Below are 18,694 nucleotides of genomic sequence, written 5' to 3'. Positions count from 1 at the left end.
ACTTGCACTGAAACTGCACTTTGAACACTTTAAATATATTACCATTTTAAACTGTATACCCCGGTTATCTAGGCCCGTTTTGTTTAATATATACCACATTTATCTAGGCCCTTTTTGTTTTATGTATACATGTCACACTGTGGGAAACGATATTTCGATATTTCTGGATGTATAACACATGTAGAATGTTTGACAATAAAGCTGAATTTGACTTTCGCGTGCTTGCATATTTTAACAAAGCTTTTCATTTTAGCCACACTGAATTTAACTAGAAGTCATGGCTGTGTTAATTACCAGTCTGATATCGTTTTACAAAGATGACAAGAAGAGTGTAGATAGAGGAGAGAACCACTACAAGTCAGGACACGTTACAGTGCAGCCTAGATGAAGGTGTGCTTACCGGTGTTTTCAGGGCTAGCATGAGGGACAAGGTTTATAGTGTCGGTGAGTAGTGATAGCAAGAGTACCGTTAACCTAGAGTTAATTTATTCACATTAATTCCCATCAACAAATCAATTGTATGTGTCACATGAAATCTTTATTAGGCAAGGCAAGTTTATTTATATAGCACTTTTCAACACAAGGCAATTCAAAGTGCTTTACAAAAAATGAAAGACATTAAGAAAATGGCATTTAAAATCAGTCATTAAAAAGAAAAGCTAATAAAATAAACATTAAAAGAAAAAATACATGGATAAAAGTTACAGTGCAGTCTAAGATATGAATAGTTCAATTAAGAGCAGCGACAAAAAGAAAAGTCTTCAGCCTGGATTTAAAAGTAGTAAGAGTTGCAGCGGACCTGCCGGTTTCTGGGAGTTTGTTCCAGATATTTGGAGCATAATAACTGTACGCTGATTTACCATGTTTAGTTCTGACTCTGGGGACAGAAAGCTGACCAGTCCCTGAAGACCTGAGAGATCTGGATGGTTAATCATTTAGCAGGAGGTCAGAAATGCATTTTGGTCCTAAACCATTCAGTGCTTTATAAACAGCAGCAGTATTTTGAAATCTATTCTTTGACACACAGGAAGCCAGTGTAAAGACTTCAGAACTGGAGCGATGTGATCCAATTTCTTAGTGTTGGTAAGGACTCGAGCAGCGGTGTTCTGAATCAGCTGCAGCTTTCTAATAGATTTTTTAGTGAGACCTGTGAAGACACCATTGCAGTAGTCCAGTCTACTGAAGATAAAAGCATGGACACGTTTTTCCAAATCCTGCTGTGACATTAGTCTTTTAATCCTAGATATGTTCTTTAGGTGATAGCAAGCTGATTTAGTAACTGTTTTAATGTGACTGTTGAAACCAATAACTAATTTAACCCGCTAACAAGAGAGCCCACCTCCGAAGATCGTGACTGGCTGAGGGACAGACTCGGGGGCAGGTTCTCAGGAATTTCTTGGCTTCTCTCCCCCGAGCCAGAAGAGGAACACTACAGCTTGGAAACACTTACTGTTCCTGAAATTATCAAATCTGTTGGGCATCAGGGACCTGAGGCAATTGTGGCAAGCATGGCATTGTCTGAAGAGCAACAGAGGGCAATTCAGGTGGCTACCACTGGTCAGCGAACCAAACCAAACTGGCATTTGTTCAGGAAAGGAAGGTTGACTGCCAGCAACTTTGGAGCTGTCCTGAGGTCAAAGCGTGTGACTGCTTCCTTTATTGCCAGGGTGCTAGGGCAACAACAGGCCCTTGATGGTGTTTTGTCTGTACAGTGGGGGACTATGAATGAATGTGAGGGCGTCAGGGCATTCACCACTGCAACTCAGATGCAGGTCCATGAGTCAGATTTGTGGCTCTCCCTATCAGGATTGTTGGGGGCATCTCCGGATGGTCTGGTAGGGTCTTCCGCTGTGCTGGAGGTAAAGTGTCCCTACGGAGCCAGGGAAATGACAATTAGTGAAGCATTGCAAATCAAGGGCTTCTTTGTCAGTAAGGAAGGAGAAACATTCAGCCTGCGTGAGGAACATCCTTACTGGCACCAAGTGCAAGGTCAGCTTCACCTCACCGCAAGGAAGAAGAAATAAAAAAATTGTGAATTGTTTTTAATTTACATTTACTCACCTTTGCAATGTTGTGGTTGTTAGAGTGTTAGGTTTCCTGTCAGCTCGTCTGTTGGGAAGATATAAAATATAGTTTCATGGAAGTCACACCGTCACATATACTGTAAGAGCATTAAGACATACAGTACATAGGCTAAAACAAAACATCTAAAGATATAACCTTGCACTTTGATGAGTCTCGTGAGCATTTTCACTATTTTGACATTTTTATAGATGAAAATTGAACTAAAGAAATAAATGGTAGATTAATCCATATTGAAAATAGGTGTCAGCTGCTACACTAATTATAATAGTTATATTTCTTAATTAATTAAGATAAGATATTACTGTATTGATCCCAATTTGGGAAATGTTTGTGTTGTAGCAGCATAACAAGAAAAACAAAATATAAGTTATTATATATACGTATGTGAGGGATGGAATATTAAATTGAATATAAATGTAAAATGTACATGTGATTTTACGTCCAAGAGAAGCTATGGAGCAGAGAGTTCTCTGAGGTGATTTGTTATTAGTTCAATATGTCAAACTGATTTCCCTGACTACAATCTTTAGTTAAATGGTGAAACGTTATGCTGCTTGTACTAATAAGACTTATCATATAAGCCACACAGGTTTTATTAGGATGTATTCATTATCTTTACTTATGTTGCGGTCTTTTCAGCAGCGCCATCTCTATAACGGCGATACAGTCACTACCCATTATTTACATTTCACCGTGACATGGACAAAAATGTAACGTCAGCTTACCTCATTGCACGAATCCAGACTCTCCTTTGGAAAACATTGGCCGGGAAACGATAGAACAAGCACGTTTCATGCGAAGACCTGTGGCTGTAACCCGGAGCAAAGCAACAAACCATTGCGTAGCTAACTAGCAGCACTAGCTTTAGCTAACGTTAGCCAACGAAACGAACTGCCGAGTAAAATTGGAAAACACTGGTAATTAATTATTCTATAATTTGTAAAACTACGGTGTTAAAAACGACAATTTCAAAAATACAGATTTTAATGGTCAGATATAGATATATATATACTAAAGATAGGCAGGTACTTGCTTTCAAGCAGAACACAGGGGAAAACAAACTTAGCGGGAGTGTTTACGTGTTCGGCGTAATGACGTACAACGGCCTCGACAATTTCTGTAGTCCTATTCAGCCATTCGGTAACAACCATCGTTTTTCAGACACGTAAACTCTTCAAAAATCCCCAGTGGGGTCACTGCTGATGTATTTAATGTCGTAGAACAAAACGTCAATTACCTCTTAAATGTGTGTCAACCACAGACCTTATTTCGAGCTATTTTCCAAAACCCTATGGAAAAAATGCATTGCTTTTTGAGGAAGGAACCGGAAGTGCTAAAAATGCTAACTTACTTCCGGGTTTTACAACGCGTCACTGCGGTTCTCTATACCAGTCAAGTCCTGGCCGAGCTAACAGCTGAAGCAGTTTCACAAGCATACCAATATACAGTACCTTTTATAAAAAGATAAACCACATGTCAAATGTAAACCACTAGTGATATGAGCCAGACCACATTTGTGTAACTTTCACACCTGTTTTTTTATATAAGAATAAATCACATTTTGTAAGTATTAAGGGAGTATGACCATTCTTGTGGTACTAAAGACTCTTCATTTGGGGCCTTGCCACATCATGCAGGATAAGGCAAGCTTTATTAAGACCAATAGAGAGCCAACATGCTACTTATATGGACGCTAATAAGCACAATAGTTAATGTATGCCTTAATAAAGGGTGAGCTAGAAAACCTCTGCATTCCATTGCAGTTCAATTTTAGTTTCTTTTTAATCAAAGTACATATATACAATTTCTGCTATAATATTTCAAATAAAAACTGAGGTCAGATAAACAGTAAGTGCTCTCATCATCACACTTTATAGTTATGAATAAATACAAATGAAAAGAAAAAATCAGGCATAAAAGTGACTTTGTTTTTCTTTTTTTTCAGTGTGTTTTGTACGGTATGATGGCAACATGTGTCCCTTTTCCCACTTTGTCAGATAAGGCTGTGAGTTCAGCTAATTATTTGACTTTCTTAGAACCCTGATTTTCCATATTTGGGCACACAAAGACAGTTGAGCATAGATACAAAGCTGGAGAGAGACCTCCTCTGCACTAATCCACACCGAGGATCCAAGGTGAGTTCAGTGTGCACTTTGTTTCAGTGTGTATATTCCTGTGTGTGTGTGTTTGTGACCATTACACTGCTCCCCCTGTCTTTACATTTATAATGAATAGTTGGTTGAGAAAGTTCTGATATTGTAAATATTGAGATTTTACAGTTTCTTATGTTAACATAAATAGTTGGTTGAATAAAAAGGTTTAATGCTCAATTTGTATTTGTACACATCATCACATGAACCTTGGTATGGAATATGAATCAGTCCTGATGTAACTTTTCTGTGGTGAAAGTAGAGGGATGGAAATATTTTTTACTCTAAATGATCATTTATACATTTTCATTTTAGACATGAACAACACATTTATATAGGCCTATAGTGTAATTCATATATTTCACTACTTTGGTGAACCAAATCTGAAACAGCAAAAAAAATGGATGACATGAGTACATCTGTGTTTGACAACAGTTTTGAAGTTTTCCAAAAATCGGATTTCTAAGCTTAGTATCTCATAAGGTGAGTGACTTTGCATTTCTAGCAAGACCAGAGACTGTACTGAACATTTTGACATGTAACACCATGCCATGTTATAAGAAGTAAATTTAAAAGTTGATTTAAGGAGACATCTAAAAATTGAGAAAATACCCTTCACTTCACACTCCAGAGGGTTAAGGAAAAGGGTAAGGCGATTTTATTTTTTTATATATATATATTTTATATTGTTTGATTTATTGATTATATTGAAAGGAAAATTAATACTTGGTCCCCTTGGAACTTTTCATCTACATCATAGTACATCTGTGTTTTCACAAGAGTTTTTAAGTTTTCCAAAAATCTGATTTCTAAGCTAAGTATCTCATAAGACAGTGCTCTAAGGGGAGGAGTGATTTTGCATTTCTAGCAAGACCAGAGACTGAACATTTTGATATGCAACACCATGTTATAAGAAGTACATTTAAAAGGTGATTTAAGGAGACATAAATACCCTTCACTTCAGTAAGATAAGGTAAGGCGATTTTATTTTAAAAGACAATGAAGGCAGGATATATTGATTGATATATTTATTATATTGAAAGCCAAATTAATACATAGTCCCATGCATGTGGAATAACGTACAATTTACAGCCTCACAATGTCAGTAACTTTTCCTCTACAGATTGCTTTGGTCTGGCTTTACTCTTCACTGATTGGTTACAGAAACTTTGAACTCATTGGCTATGGAAATCAGAAGGAGGGGCTCATTATCATATGAAAAACCGCGCGAAAATACGCCCGTATGTTCGCCCGTTTTTTCGCACCAACTTACGGGCCTCCCCGTATGTTCGTCCGTAGTTTCGCACCAACTTACGGGCCTCCCCCCCCCGAGACTACGGACGAACATACAGGCGTATTATGGCACCTTTGGCTTTCGATACCGGGTAGGCTATCTGGTAACAAACGCGTGAAAGACTAGCATGAAGGCAAAGTACGATCTGGCAACGGGTGTGTGTCTGGTGAGGGTTTAAATACTGGCAGCAGGGTCGGCCCTGACCAATTTGCCGCCCATTTTAGCTGGCGCCCCCCCCCCCCCCCCAAATGCAGACACTCACTCTGATTTGCGTATGTAAGCACGGTTTTGGATTCACCAAAACAGAAAGATATGGACACAAGCTGTGTGCAAATTTAGTATCCTATCCATTTGAGCATGATTTGAGTGGGGGGTGGACCTCACCTCCTCTAGGGGGGTCCGGGGGCATGCTCCCCCGGGAAGATTTTTTTTTTAATATTGAAGTTAAAAGCATCAATCTGCTGCACTTTGAGAGCAACATTAAGAGAGCTATGGATACATCTCTCAACACCCAGATGAAACAGAATTGGAAGCAGATTTTCTTTTTCTTTATGGATATTTTACAAATCACTCCCCTTTTAAACTGTATTCTCGTTTATTAATAACGACTTTATTTTACTGTCATATAGTATTTTATACTATAAGAGAATAGATGAAAATCTATTCTCTAATTTTTTTATAGCTATAATGATCATATAAAGGTGTGCCTTTACCTCACTGAGCTGAGGTTATCAGAGCCTCTCAGTCTTTCAGGAGAGAGCTCTCTAAAGCTCTCCCCCCCGCGGCCGCTTACACAGTAAATTCCAATGTTAATAAAAGCTGTATAAGTTTTTTGGGAGTTTGATTTATTTTAAATTAACACAAATACAACATTTAAAACCTATAATTGCACACTAAAACCATTATTTCAAAAAAGAACTATTTCACATAAACCTCTGGTTTTTACTGGGGCTGGGGCGGTTCAACTTGATTTGGGGGGAGGGGGTACGCCATAGTTTATAGGCGCTGTACGCAATATAGGCGTAGTTCTGTTAGTATAAGATGATAAGATGTACTTTGTTGATCCAAAATCGGGAAATTGTGTTATGAAATAAAAAAATAAAAAAAAATCTAACTTTTTATTTTTATTTTTTTAAATTGTTGGCGCCCCCCATTGATTGATGCGCCCTTAGCATTCGCCTATACTGCCTATGCCAAGGGCCGGCCCTGACTGGCAGTAAAACTAATGGGTGCAGAAGAGAGAGAGAGTGAGCACAAACGTGGGTGTGGTTAACAGGTGAGACAGGTGAATGGAAAACTACTGGTGAATGATGGAGCAGACTGTGACACTTATCCCATTTATGGCCTGCACCTTGTCGTGGTAAGTGGGCTTTTTACCAAATCAGGCCTCAAGGTGTATCTCAAATGCAAAATGTTTATTAATACTCACGTATACATATATATGTGTGTGTACAAATGAATTAATATAAAGTGTATACAGATGTAGCGTTTCATTTCAGACGCCTACCTGTGCGGGTCCGTGATCTGCACGGGGTGGGCCCCTGTTGAAAAGGAAAACCCCCCCGCAGCACTTGATACGCCCCCTTGATAAATAAATGTAACTTTAATGAAACCAGCTGCAATGGAACATGGATCCACCAGGGGGAGCCGTGAAAAACTGCCACACTGGAACTCATATGAAATAAACAGCTGATAGATCTACAGGTGTCTGATTTAGCGGATATTTGTTAAGATCCATATGTCACGGATAGGATCATATTCTGTGCTAAATAAGAGACATGTAATCATTTACAAAACATCACCATGTTTTTATTTAACAAAATAATGTTGTTTAATTCACGTAGGTGTAAGTACAAAACCATCGCTATGTTTTTTCATCAGGAAATGCAGCCCGGCTCAAACAAACGATTTTCAATCATTATCCTCCCGATCATTTAATGTATCATCTGTTTGCGAATTGAAATGAATGCACTAATACATGTAGTTTAATCCACGTGAGTTTACCACAACAAAAATAATCGCTTTGTTTTATATCACATCCGACCGGAGGAAAATGCAGCACGGCTCTCACTACCGATAATCCTAATCCCACGGGCAGACAATAATATGTACAGTGTTAATAGTTTACTGTATAGTAGTAGTGTCTAATATTACTGCTATAACAATCACACATTGAGTTGTTAAAATCAGACCGTTGTTTTTTTTTAAACAGTCTGAATGAAACGGCAGCTCTCAGGTGATCAGATGTGTGTTTACCAGTGTTGGGACTAACGTGTTACAAACTAACGCACACAACTACCTTTTGCGGTAACTAATAACGTTACTAGTTAGCTATTCCCATTCAGTAACGCCGTTATAGTTACTGTGATTTAAATGGGCGCGTTACTGCGTTACATTATGTGATCCAACTGAACCGAATCTCCCTGCGGATGTAATATACAGGCGAATACAGCGATGTCCTCTCACAGTACCATGGAAAAGTGAAAGTGACCAGAGAGGAGTGATGATTGGTTAACACGGGGTAACACTTCAGGGTAAGCCAATCAGAGACAGAGTTGGGCGGGTCTTGCCTTATGGGGAAAATACACAGACACACAAACACTTGCTAAGGCAAACACACACACATACACGGCAACGCCCACCACCAGCACACACACACTATGGCAGATGCAAGTATCAGCGAGAGCAGCAGCGCATTTACAACTTGGAGATATAACCACTATTTTCAATTTGTGGGGATAAAGGACGCACAAAATATTACGGTCAAATGTAAACTGTGTGCAGGACAGAAAGCATTGTCCACATCGAATAACAGCAATGCCGATCTCCTGAAGTCGCCAAAGATCCCACCGTCTCAACCACCGGCAGTGACCCAGATGTAGCAACACCATCTAAACAGCCAAAAAACGATTTTTTTAAATCGCCGCATTTCACCCAGAGTCAACTAAACAGATTGATTGCTGCAAATAGTTTGTTTGTCTTCAGTGCCAGTCTGACCGTTTATTATTTATCTAAGTAGTGTAGTTGTAGTTAATGTGTACACTGTGTTAATGTGTACACTGTGGTGATTGACATTATTCACCCACGGATCTATGGGTTGGGGTATTGTTCTGCACGGACATTTTAGTGAACCGGACCTCCTGTTTCCGCAGGTCTTCGCTTCCCGGGCATTAAGTTGTTTACAATGGTTTTCAGATGCTAAATAAAAGTCTAGCTTGTGCCTTTGATACCCCGCCTCCGACTCCCATCTCTCGGCACCACAACACTGCCAAAAGAGTAGTTGTTTTTATTTCATATTGCACTACTTTGAACTTGATTGTTGAGGCCACAATAAAGATGCCTGCTTTATTGTTATTGCACAGATTACAGGTACTGAGACAACGAAATGCAGTTTAGCTTCTAACGTTGCAACAAGCAGTAAAGTGAAAAGTAATGTACACAATCTACTGAATAAAATATAGAATTAATTGAATGATGAATAAACAGTGAGGGGTATGAATACACTAGATATACACAGCAGCCTGTGAGCAGTATTAACAGTGTGTATGAATATGCTAAGATATATAAAGTATGAAAACGGTAAGCAGTGCAAGTATAGCATACATGCCAACCTTTCCAAATCCAAAAGAGGTAGGTTTGCGCGTGGCAAATGTGCACGCCCAAATTAGGTAATCAGAAGAAATGGAACCCCAGTAATCACATGTATAAACCATGTATTTAAAATATATTGCATAATTTTATGCATTTTTCAGAAAAAGTGGTAGTTTGATAAACAGTGACATCAACGACATGTCTGGTCTGTAAAATGCCCGAAATGTAAAAGAATGGGAGATAAATATCGCAAAGTCTCCACATTTTATAATATTTTTAATGTGTTTCTGGTCCTCTTTCAGTTGAGACAGTGTAGATGAAGGATGTGTGAGGATGTAGAAATCTTGTGTGAACATTGGATAAAGCCAGGTTCATATTCTTGTTTCATGTTGTTGACATATTAGAGTCAAAGGTTTGCACAGAGCGAAATATCTTTGTGTTGCGCCATAAATCAAAAAATACTGCATCAAAAAAGTCATTTCCTGCATTTTTATACTGATAAAGTGTGATATAAATAATGTACAGGCTTTCAGATTGTTGTAGTTCACTAAACACATTAACGACATGTTTGGTGTTGAAAATGTCAGAAAAAGTGAAAGAGTGGGAGATAAATATCCCCAAATCTCAAAATTGCATTATATTTTGTGTGTGTTTGTGGTCCTCTTTCAGTTGAGACACTGTAGGATGCTTCCGGAAAAGACCAAACACTGGATGTCTTTCAGTCGCCAACATGTGTTTTCGAGACACTGATATTAACGGGGAAATCCTGCAGGACTCAAATGCCTCGTCGGTCTGCACGTTGTTTCTCTTTCAGAAAACACAGAGGACTACTGTTTGTTAGACCCTCCAGAAAAACGCGATTCTGCGATCGCAGAATTTACCGCATAATCAGCAAAATGGCGCAGATTTTTAAAAGGCCGCATATTTATCAAAAGGCCGCATAATCCCCGCATTTTTCCCACACAAAGTTGAGAAGAAAAAACAGTTAACTCGTCTTGACGTGACGTCATCAGCTCGCGCATCACAGAATGTAAACAACACTGTATAGAGCTCATTTACCAACGAACATTTCTACTAAAGACCGGGCAAAAAGTGGGGGGAAACTATTCTGCACCCCGTGCAACTGTGTGTTGGAGCATAAGAGAAATTAGACGGTGGCGACCCACTTTGATTCATTCATTCGAAAACGCTTTCTGCTGCTGCGGACAAGAAAGCCATTCTACTCACGTTCACCGAGGGATCAACCTCCAAAACCCTTTCGAGGGTGTTGGAGATTTGGAGGATGTTGAAAACCAACCTCGTCTCCGCGTGTCGTTTGATAAGCTGGGTAAATTCGTGAAAAGGAAGGGATTAAGAAACACCAGAATACAAGTTAAACAATAATCTTGCTTTAATGATAAAGAGTAACAATACAAAATACAAATACAAATACAAAGACAAATACAAAGACAAAGGAAGTACTTCCTGCTCTCTCTCCTGTCCTACCCTCCTGGTCAGCCTGAAGAAAAAGAGGTCGAACCCCTGGAAAACACAGTGTTTCATACTAAAAACACAGGAGGGGGTGTGTGCGGGCTTTCCCCCCGAGGTCATCTTATTGGCAGAGACCAACACATGGCCTGTCGCACCCAATCAGTGCGACACAGCAGAAGAAACCCGGAAACAAAAAGTCTCTTTCAGTTTGACGAAGACCAGACACCTTTTGGTGTCTGGTACGAACCGGCTCTCAACAACAAGTTTCCTTATCTTATTTCACATCTTGTAGCCAGCACACACACATCTCCTTTATGGCCCTTTGTCCCTGAGTCCATCTTCCCCCCTTCAGGTTACCACACACAAGTTAAAAGTATGTTTTAAGATATAGTTGTTATAGTTGGCTAAATATACGTAATACATGTTAATTACTTTCATATCAATAATAACGAGGAACACATTACCTATGCTCTTAAGCAGTATTAGAGATGCTTTTCAAATAGTCAAACTTCACACCGGCCTAATACAGAGAACACACTCATTTGTCCTATGGCCCTTCCATTTGTTTGAGCTATTGTTCACATCTTTACTTCAAATAAAAGGTTTCACATTGTATATTTCCAGCTTCCTTTACACATACTGTTATTATTAATACAAAGTAACCAACCACACATATCTATTGAAAACAAGTCGATTCCCCTGATAATTGACATGCTGAAACTCTTCGGAATGTGTCCCCTCCCCCAACTCTCTCGTCCCTGTCATAAAAAACTGCTTCCATTTCATATAGAGTAATAAAAGATGTTTAAGCTAATTTCTCCACAATGTTTGTAGCCATTTAGTACCCACACATGAAAGAATAAGAACAGAGGTATAGTTGAACAGTAATCATGTAGCACTTATATTTACTGCAATGAAAACACACACACATCTGCTACAAGATTGTGTAAAGCACACCCTTCTTTTACGAGGGAAACATTCCAGCGTCTTGGGACTATCTCCAAATAAGGATGTCCCCTGCTCACATCTCTTCTCTAAACACAAGGACTTCACCTCAATATATTGGGGGAGGGAAAAGATACTTTGTCCCTTCTAATTTAACACACATGAATATATATAAGGTGACATTAAAAGGAATATACCAGATTGAACTTTCCTGCCATACCACGTTACTTTAATACTTCAAATATTCCTTCATTTCCCCCTTTTGGTCTCGCATTAACGAGACCAACACACATAAGACATTTGAAACAAAACTACTGTCCTTCTTTAATACTGTGTCTGTCCCCCTTCATTAAACCTTTGGGAACAGAAAACAACCTCCAATGACAGTTAAGAAAGACCAAACTATGTTAAAAAATTGTGTCCTTGTTTGCCGAATCATCATACTCGTCCTCTCCCTCCGCATATGCCAACAAGGGCATTTGGTACAGTGGGGGAGGAGCAGCTTTTCCTTCAATGGTGGAAATGATAAGTTTGACACACAAGGAGCGGATGCACGGCACACAACAACAACCACATGTTATTAAAATGGCCACAAAAGTAGCTACAGAAATAAAGAGAGACATTATTAAACCTTTCCATTGACCAAACATGTTAGCAAACCACTCCTCTAAGAAATGTTGTACCCCTGATTGTTCATGCATAGTTTTAGATAGGGTGCGAAGGCCTTCCAAAGCCCTTGTGACGGAACCGTCTGGAGCCGTGTTATTGGGAATAAATGTGCAGCACATCTCCCCAAACATTGCACAAACTCCACCCTTCTCTGCAAGAAGCATATCCAACGCCATCCTATTTTGCACAGCCATAAGGGATGTTGGACCCAATTGTTCAGCCAGGCCCTCTACCGCGTCCCTAGTGAGATTGGCCAATCGGAGTATGTTGTAATGTACATAGTTGATCCTTTCTACATTTTTGATAGGGGTCACAGGGAAGAAGGCAGAGATAATTGGCAAACTTTCAAACCCTGCAGCTATTTGATCAGCTAGTTTGTAGTCGTTAGGGACCCCTCGTGGGATTCCGATGGAATCGATGTAGGTGGGAGAGTCGACAGACAAATCGAAGGAGCCCGGGGCGTGGCGTTTGGACAGCGCGTGTCTCCTACGTCGAGTGATTAGGTTGGTATTAAGTGTGTCTTTAGGGTCCGTGAGCCCCAGTTTTTTGCCTAATAACATTAGGGGTGCCTGGAGAGGCACCATAGCACACAATCCTACAGATAGTTCGGGAATACGGGTGAACAGGCGGTGACCCCCACAATAATAGTAGAGCCCAGCTCTGGCCCAATGTCCTATATTAGTGCTAGACAGGGTGAGGTTACACCAATCCGGAGAGACATTTCCTAGGTCAAAACGTGGGGATTTTTGAACCATGGAAAAACATGTGTACCCACCGGCGCCTTTGTCAGGCGTAAATGGGCCTGTCCTAGTGTCATTATCAATTGGAGGGAAAACTTTGGCTAGGGTGGCACAGTTAGGAGGGCTGGCCATCCTAGTCAGTTGTAACATACAGTTGTACCCCCAGGTATCTGTGGGAAACAGGGGCGCAGGGTCAGTGACTAATTGCGGGCGGGCCGTAGCACAGGCTAGACAATCCCCGGCCATTTGTTCTTGGGCTGTTTGGGCAACCCATTTTAACCATAGGTTGTCATCTGTGTATCCTGTGGCCATTTGGATGACGTCTAGAGGTTGAAGTTGGCTATAATCCCCCGTGCATTTATCCGTACATGTAATTTTAGACAGGTATTTAATATTAGATGCTGCCCGAGGAAGGTTTCGTTCCACCTTAGGTTTAACTTTAATTTCGAAGAGGCCTTGTGGCGAACCCCCCCCTGCATGTACCGCGAGGACATAAAGTCCAGCGTCGGAGAGCACTACATTTTTTAGCGTTGCGTACGGGATTACAAAACCTGACAACGCATTGGACGTTTGGGTTTCTCCTAATCACTTTCATTCTATGTTTGAGGGATCTAACGATTTCCGCCGATCGGTAAGGTGGCATGTATCCCCAGTCATCAGGACCCGAATTTGCTAGGACACCGGACCAGGACTCGCAGGTGCACCCGTATGTGTATGTGACGGACACAGCAGGGTCGCCTTTGGTCCTGTATGTACTGCCTCTGTAAATGTAAGGAGCACCTTTAACCGTATCTGTGACGGTTTTGTTACATACCGCAGGGGCTAAGCAGACATATTTGGCTAGGTAGGAATAGGTACGGTCGAGGCTTCTGCAGGGGGCAATTTTGCACAAGTCGAGTTGTATTATTCCATCACTACCTGCATGGAGAGTGAAGGTTTGTCTAGGAGACATTGGGGTAACTACTGTCTCATAATGGCCCCGTTTGACTCTAGTTACGGATTCATTTGGCGGAGGAGTGGAGTCTGGGTGGTCAATGGAATCACATAAGATTAAAATAATGGTAACAATCACAGTAGAAACCAGGGCTAATCCTGCCAACCATTTCCAGTTACCATACATAGTTATACTGTGAGCTCCAACCCTTCTAGTGTCAGTATACGTCTATTCTAACCCCCAAGTTATTAAAAAATGCTGTGAACCACTGGGTCACTCAACCATGATTTTAAAGGTTACAATGTACATACAGCAGGGCGAACAAGTAGATTATTACTCCTAACACTAGTAGTGACCAACAGGTTATCAGGAAATTCAGGGCTCCTTCAGACATTTTCTATTGTTCTCTGAGAGGTTTTGGTCCCTGTGTCAGTATCACATGAGGTAAAAAGAAAGACAAATCCCTTAAATATAGATTTTTTAGAAAACAACTCCCTAAATTTGGGTTTATAAATGGAGTCTTCTTATAGGTTAATAAATGACTTTAACCTGTGGATTAAGATACCACTTCCCTCAAAAATGAGTTATTAAAAGAACTTTACACTGTGGGTTAAGATACCACTTCCCTCAAAAAATGGGTTATTAAAAGAACTTTAAACTGTGGGTTAAGATACCACTTCCCTCAAAAAATGGGTTATTAAAAGAACTTTAAACTGTGGGTTAAGATACCACTTCCCTCAAAAAATGGGTTAGTAAATGAGGTGCTATGTGTAGCTTATAGCAACCTGATCAGAGGGGAGCAGGTTCCTCTGTCTTCCCGTGAAGTCCTGTGTCTTCGTGCTCCGGCCCGCTGATGGCGACTTCTGGGCTGTCGGTTGTAGGGATGTCCTTGTTGTCCTTCTCCTCCAGTCCGCTGATGCCTGCTTCCAAGTCGTCTGCTGTAGGGATGTCCGCGAGGTCCTTCTCCTCCAGTCCGCTGATGCCTGCTTCCAAGTCGTCTGCTGTAGGGATGTCCGCGTTGATGATAGCCAGGTCCGTCCGGATGTCGTCGAGGGTCCTTCCAGGTGATTTCCCCGCTGCACACTGGCTCCAGTGGTACCAGATGTCCCCCTTTCCTTCTAGGCGGACAGCATGGGATGTCCGCTGGGTCACTCTGTAGGGGCCGGTGAACCTGGGGTTGAGCCACTTGGGCCGGATGACCTTCAGCCAGACGAACTCCGCTGTGTTGGCCTCGTGTTTTTCGGGTCCCCCTTTGGCCTCAGCAACCTGTGTGGAAAATCCTGACACCAATCCCTTAAGCTGCTGGAAATAAGGTTTCGGACTCAGGACCTCTACTTCCTTTCCTACACTCAAGGCTCCTGGGCCAGGAAACTGATGGCCATGTGTCAGCTCAAATGGGGAGAAGCCTGTCCCTTTGTTTATAGAGCTCCTAATTGACATGAGAGCCAGAGGCAAGGCCTCTAACCATTTCATGCCTGTCTCCTCACATGCTTTGCTGAGTTTCTGTTTGATGTTCTGGTTCATCCTTTCTACCTTTCCCTGAGATTGGGGGTGATAGACAGCTCCAAAACTGTGTCTTAGTCCTAAAGACTGTTCTACTGTGCGTAGGTCGTGGTTCTTGAAATGGCTGCCATTGTCTGACCTCACTTTCCTAGGAAACCCATGTAGTGGAATGTAATGAGTGACTAAGAACTTGATCACTGAGTCTGCATCTTCTCTCCTGCATGGCATAGCTTCTGGCCAACCTGTGTATGCATCGACTACAACTAGTAAGTATCTGAACCCTCTTACTTTGTCAATCATGTCAGTGTAGTCAATTATGATTTCTTCTCCTGCCATCTTAGGTAAAGGAAACTTTCCCTGGTGCGGTTTTACAGTGGCTCTGATGTTATGGGTTAAGCAAATTACACATTCCTCTAGGTAATTAGCTATCATGTCAGGTAGGTAAGGGTGCCACCAGTGAGTCAGGTGTCTGTTCATTTGAGTTTTGCCGCAATGTGTTGGGCCGTGTGCTTCTTTAAGCATTGATCTTATCCATCCTGGGGGTATCACTGGTCTCCCATCTGGGGAGTACCATATCCCGTCTTTGTTGGTAGCTCCTCTGTCTAACCATACTGTCTTGTCTTGAGGAGACCCTGTTGCTTGAGCTTCTTTAAGAGTATCATCTGTTACTGCGGGCAGTAAGTCAGCAGATTTTAAGACAAGCATTTGAAACTGGGGCATATACCCTGCTTTGGCTTTAGCTGCCTTGTCTGCTGCATTGTTACCCCAAGCCAAATAGTTGTCCACCGTGCTGTGACCTTTACATTTAAGTAAAGCTAGTTTGTTGGGTAACATTACTGCTTCTGCAAGCCTTTTGATCTGTTTCTCGTGTTTGATGGGAGTATTGGTGGATGTTACAAATCCTGCTCGCATCCATTGGCGCATCTCCACATGTATGACACCATGAACATATGCTGAATCTGTATAGATGTTTACATCTTTTCCCTTTGATAGCTCTAATGCTGCAATGACTCCCATTACTTCTGCCAACTGTGCTGAGACTTTCCCTGTTACTTCTCCTGTTGATCTTTCTTCAAACTCTCCCTCAGCTTTTTGACCCACGACTGCGTAGGCCGCTTGGAGCCCTTTGGTGGGGTGTCTAAAACAACAGCCGTCTGTGAACAGGTTTTCTGCATGTGGCATAGGCTCGTCTCTGAGATCTATTCTTAGCTTCACATCCTGGATGATTCTTTCCTCACACCTATGGGGTTCTCCGCTGCCAATGGTGTCTGCGCTGTTAACTCCTTCATGTGTGTAGGTGATGTGTGCTTGCGTCAGAGTTTTCTCTAACCTGGTCTGTCTTGTGGAAGTCATTGTGAATGCACTTGAGTTCACAAAAGAGACAATGCTATGTGTTGTCAGTACTGTCAAAGGGTGTCTCATCACAATATGTGAAATTTTGTTTAAGATACGTGCTGTACCTGCTGCATGTCTTGTGCATGGAGGTTCCCTGTTCTCCACTCTGTCCAGTGTGACACTAATGTACATCAGTATTGACCTACATCCCCCCTTTTTCTGAAATAGAACACCATTTACTGTGTTCTCATTTTCAGAAACATCAAGGAAAAATGGCAATGCATAGGATGCAGAGGCGAGAGAGGTGACCTGGGACATGGATTGTTTGAGAGAAATGAACGCAGCTTCTGCAGCTTGTGTCCAGTCCAGTGTGACAGTGAGATTGTGCATGCCTTTCTCATTGATCAGTGTCCTCAGTACAGCTGTTCTTGGGTTATACTCTGGGATATAGTGTCTGCTGTAGCCTGTGAGACCCAGAAAAGATAGCATGTCTTTGACTGTCCTGGGTTTTGGGTGATGCAATATAACCTCCTGATGTGTTGCTGACATGCCCGTACCTGCTGGAGAGATAACTCTGCCCAAAAATGTCACCTCTTTACGGGTGCATTGTAGCTTTTTCTTGGAGACCTTGAACCCTGTTGCATGGAGGCGAACCAGTAGGTTCCTGGTGGCCTCTAAACAAGAGGCTGCGGAGGGTGCTGCAATGAGAAGGTCATCTACATACTGGATCAACACCACCCCCTCTGGTAATGAAACGCCATCTAGCTGTTCCCTGAGTATTTTGTTAAATATTCCTGGAGACAGACTGAAGCCTTGGGGCAGTCTCGTGTACTGTAGTTTCTCCCCTCCCATTGTAAATGAAAAAATAGGCCTCATCTTCTCCGCCAGGGGTATGCAGAAGAAAGCGTTGGCCAGATCAATACAGGTGAACCAGGTATGTTCAGGTGTGATATTACAAATAGCCGTGTATGGGTTAGGCACTGGTACCAGAGCTGTAGTTGTAATAGCATTAATGGTCCTTAAATCATGAGCCATTCTGTACTCCCCGCTAGGTTTTGATACCGGGAGTATTGGAGTGTTCCACTCGCTTTGTGAGGGTTCCAACACCCCTGCTCTCTTCAGACCCTCAACTGCCTTGCTGATTCCCCCTTTGGCCTGTGGTTTAACAGGGTACTGTGGTTGATATACAGGCATAGTGCTACTCACTTCAAATGTTATTGGTGCAGCCTTTGAGCAGAAACCTACGTCATGAGAGTCAGATGCCCACAGGTCAGGTGGGAGGTCACGCAACATGTCTTCAGTAAATGAATGGTCAGTCTTTTCTCTACCGTGATGTCTCTCCACTTCGTGTCTCTCCATGAAGATGCATTCTTGTGTGCAGATTTTTAGAGCATAAGCCTTGTGTGAGGGAGAGTATGTGAGTGCTGCTATTTGTGTTGGTTCCCAATCCTCGACTTCTAGCAGTGTCTTTACCATAGGACCAAGTTCCCTGGCTTCATAGCCCCTCCCGATAGCTAATGAAATGTGTGGTGTGGCTTCAGCTGACATACGGTACCAATAGAGTTGCTCATCAGTGAGTTCAACAGATGCAGCCACCCCCGCTTGACCCATAAATAAATTGTTTGTGGCTACGTCCCAAATGGACATAGCCACCTCTGCGTCATACGCATATGCATAACTTTGGTCGTCCATTCTATCATAATTCAGCGTCAGATGGGGAGGATCTGGAGGGGAACCATAAGGCCTGAGGAGGTTAATCCACGGCTTCCATTGTTGAAAAATGGAAAATAGTCCTGGTGTCTTGTCTTGGGGCCGGTCGAGCAACCCCCAGTATATAGTGGCCTGCTGAGTTGCTTCTGCTGCAGTGGATTGGGCCAACATCATTTGAGAAGCTGACTTTATGGTTGACAGTGAACAATTGAGGCGAGTGCCATTTGGGAATGATATTATTAGTCCGTCGGGGGAACAGAGGATCGAG

General features: G+C 41.8%; 1 long non-coding RNA gene across 1 annotated transcript; it reads right to left on the bottom strand.

Moving 5' to 3' along the window:
* Positions 1-516: 516 nt before the first annotated feature.
* LOC307030509 lies at positions 517-2,356 on the bottom strand. The gene is made up of 2 exons (XR_013805675.1): positions 2,062-2,356; positions 517-1,870 (listed from the first exon to the last, which is right to left on the bottom strand). It is a non-coding gene; the product is annotated as an uncharacterized lncRNA (long non-coding RNA).
* Between the last annotated feature and the right edge of the window lie 16,338 nt (positions 2,357-18,694).

Source organism: Notothenia rossii, assembly GCF_949606895.1.
Source record: "Notothenia rossii genome assembly, chromosome: 2".
NCBI classification, from domain to species: Eukaryota; Metazoa; Chordata; class Actinopteri; order Perciformes; family Nototheniidae; genus Notothenia; species Notothenia rossii.
This window is presented reverse-complemented; position numbering and strand designations above follow the sequence as displayed.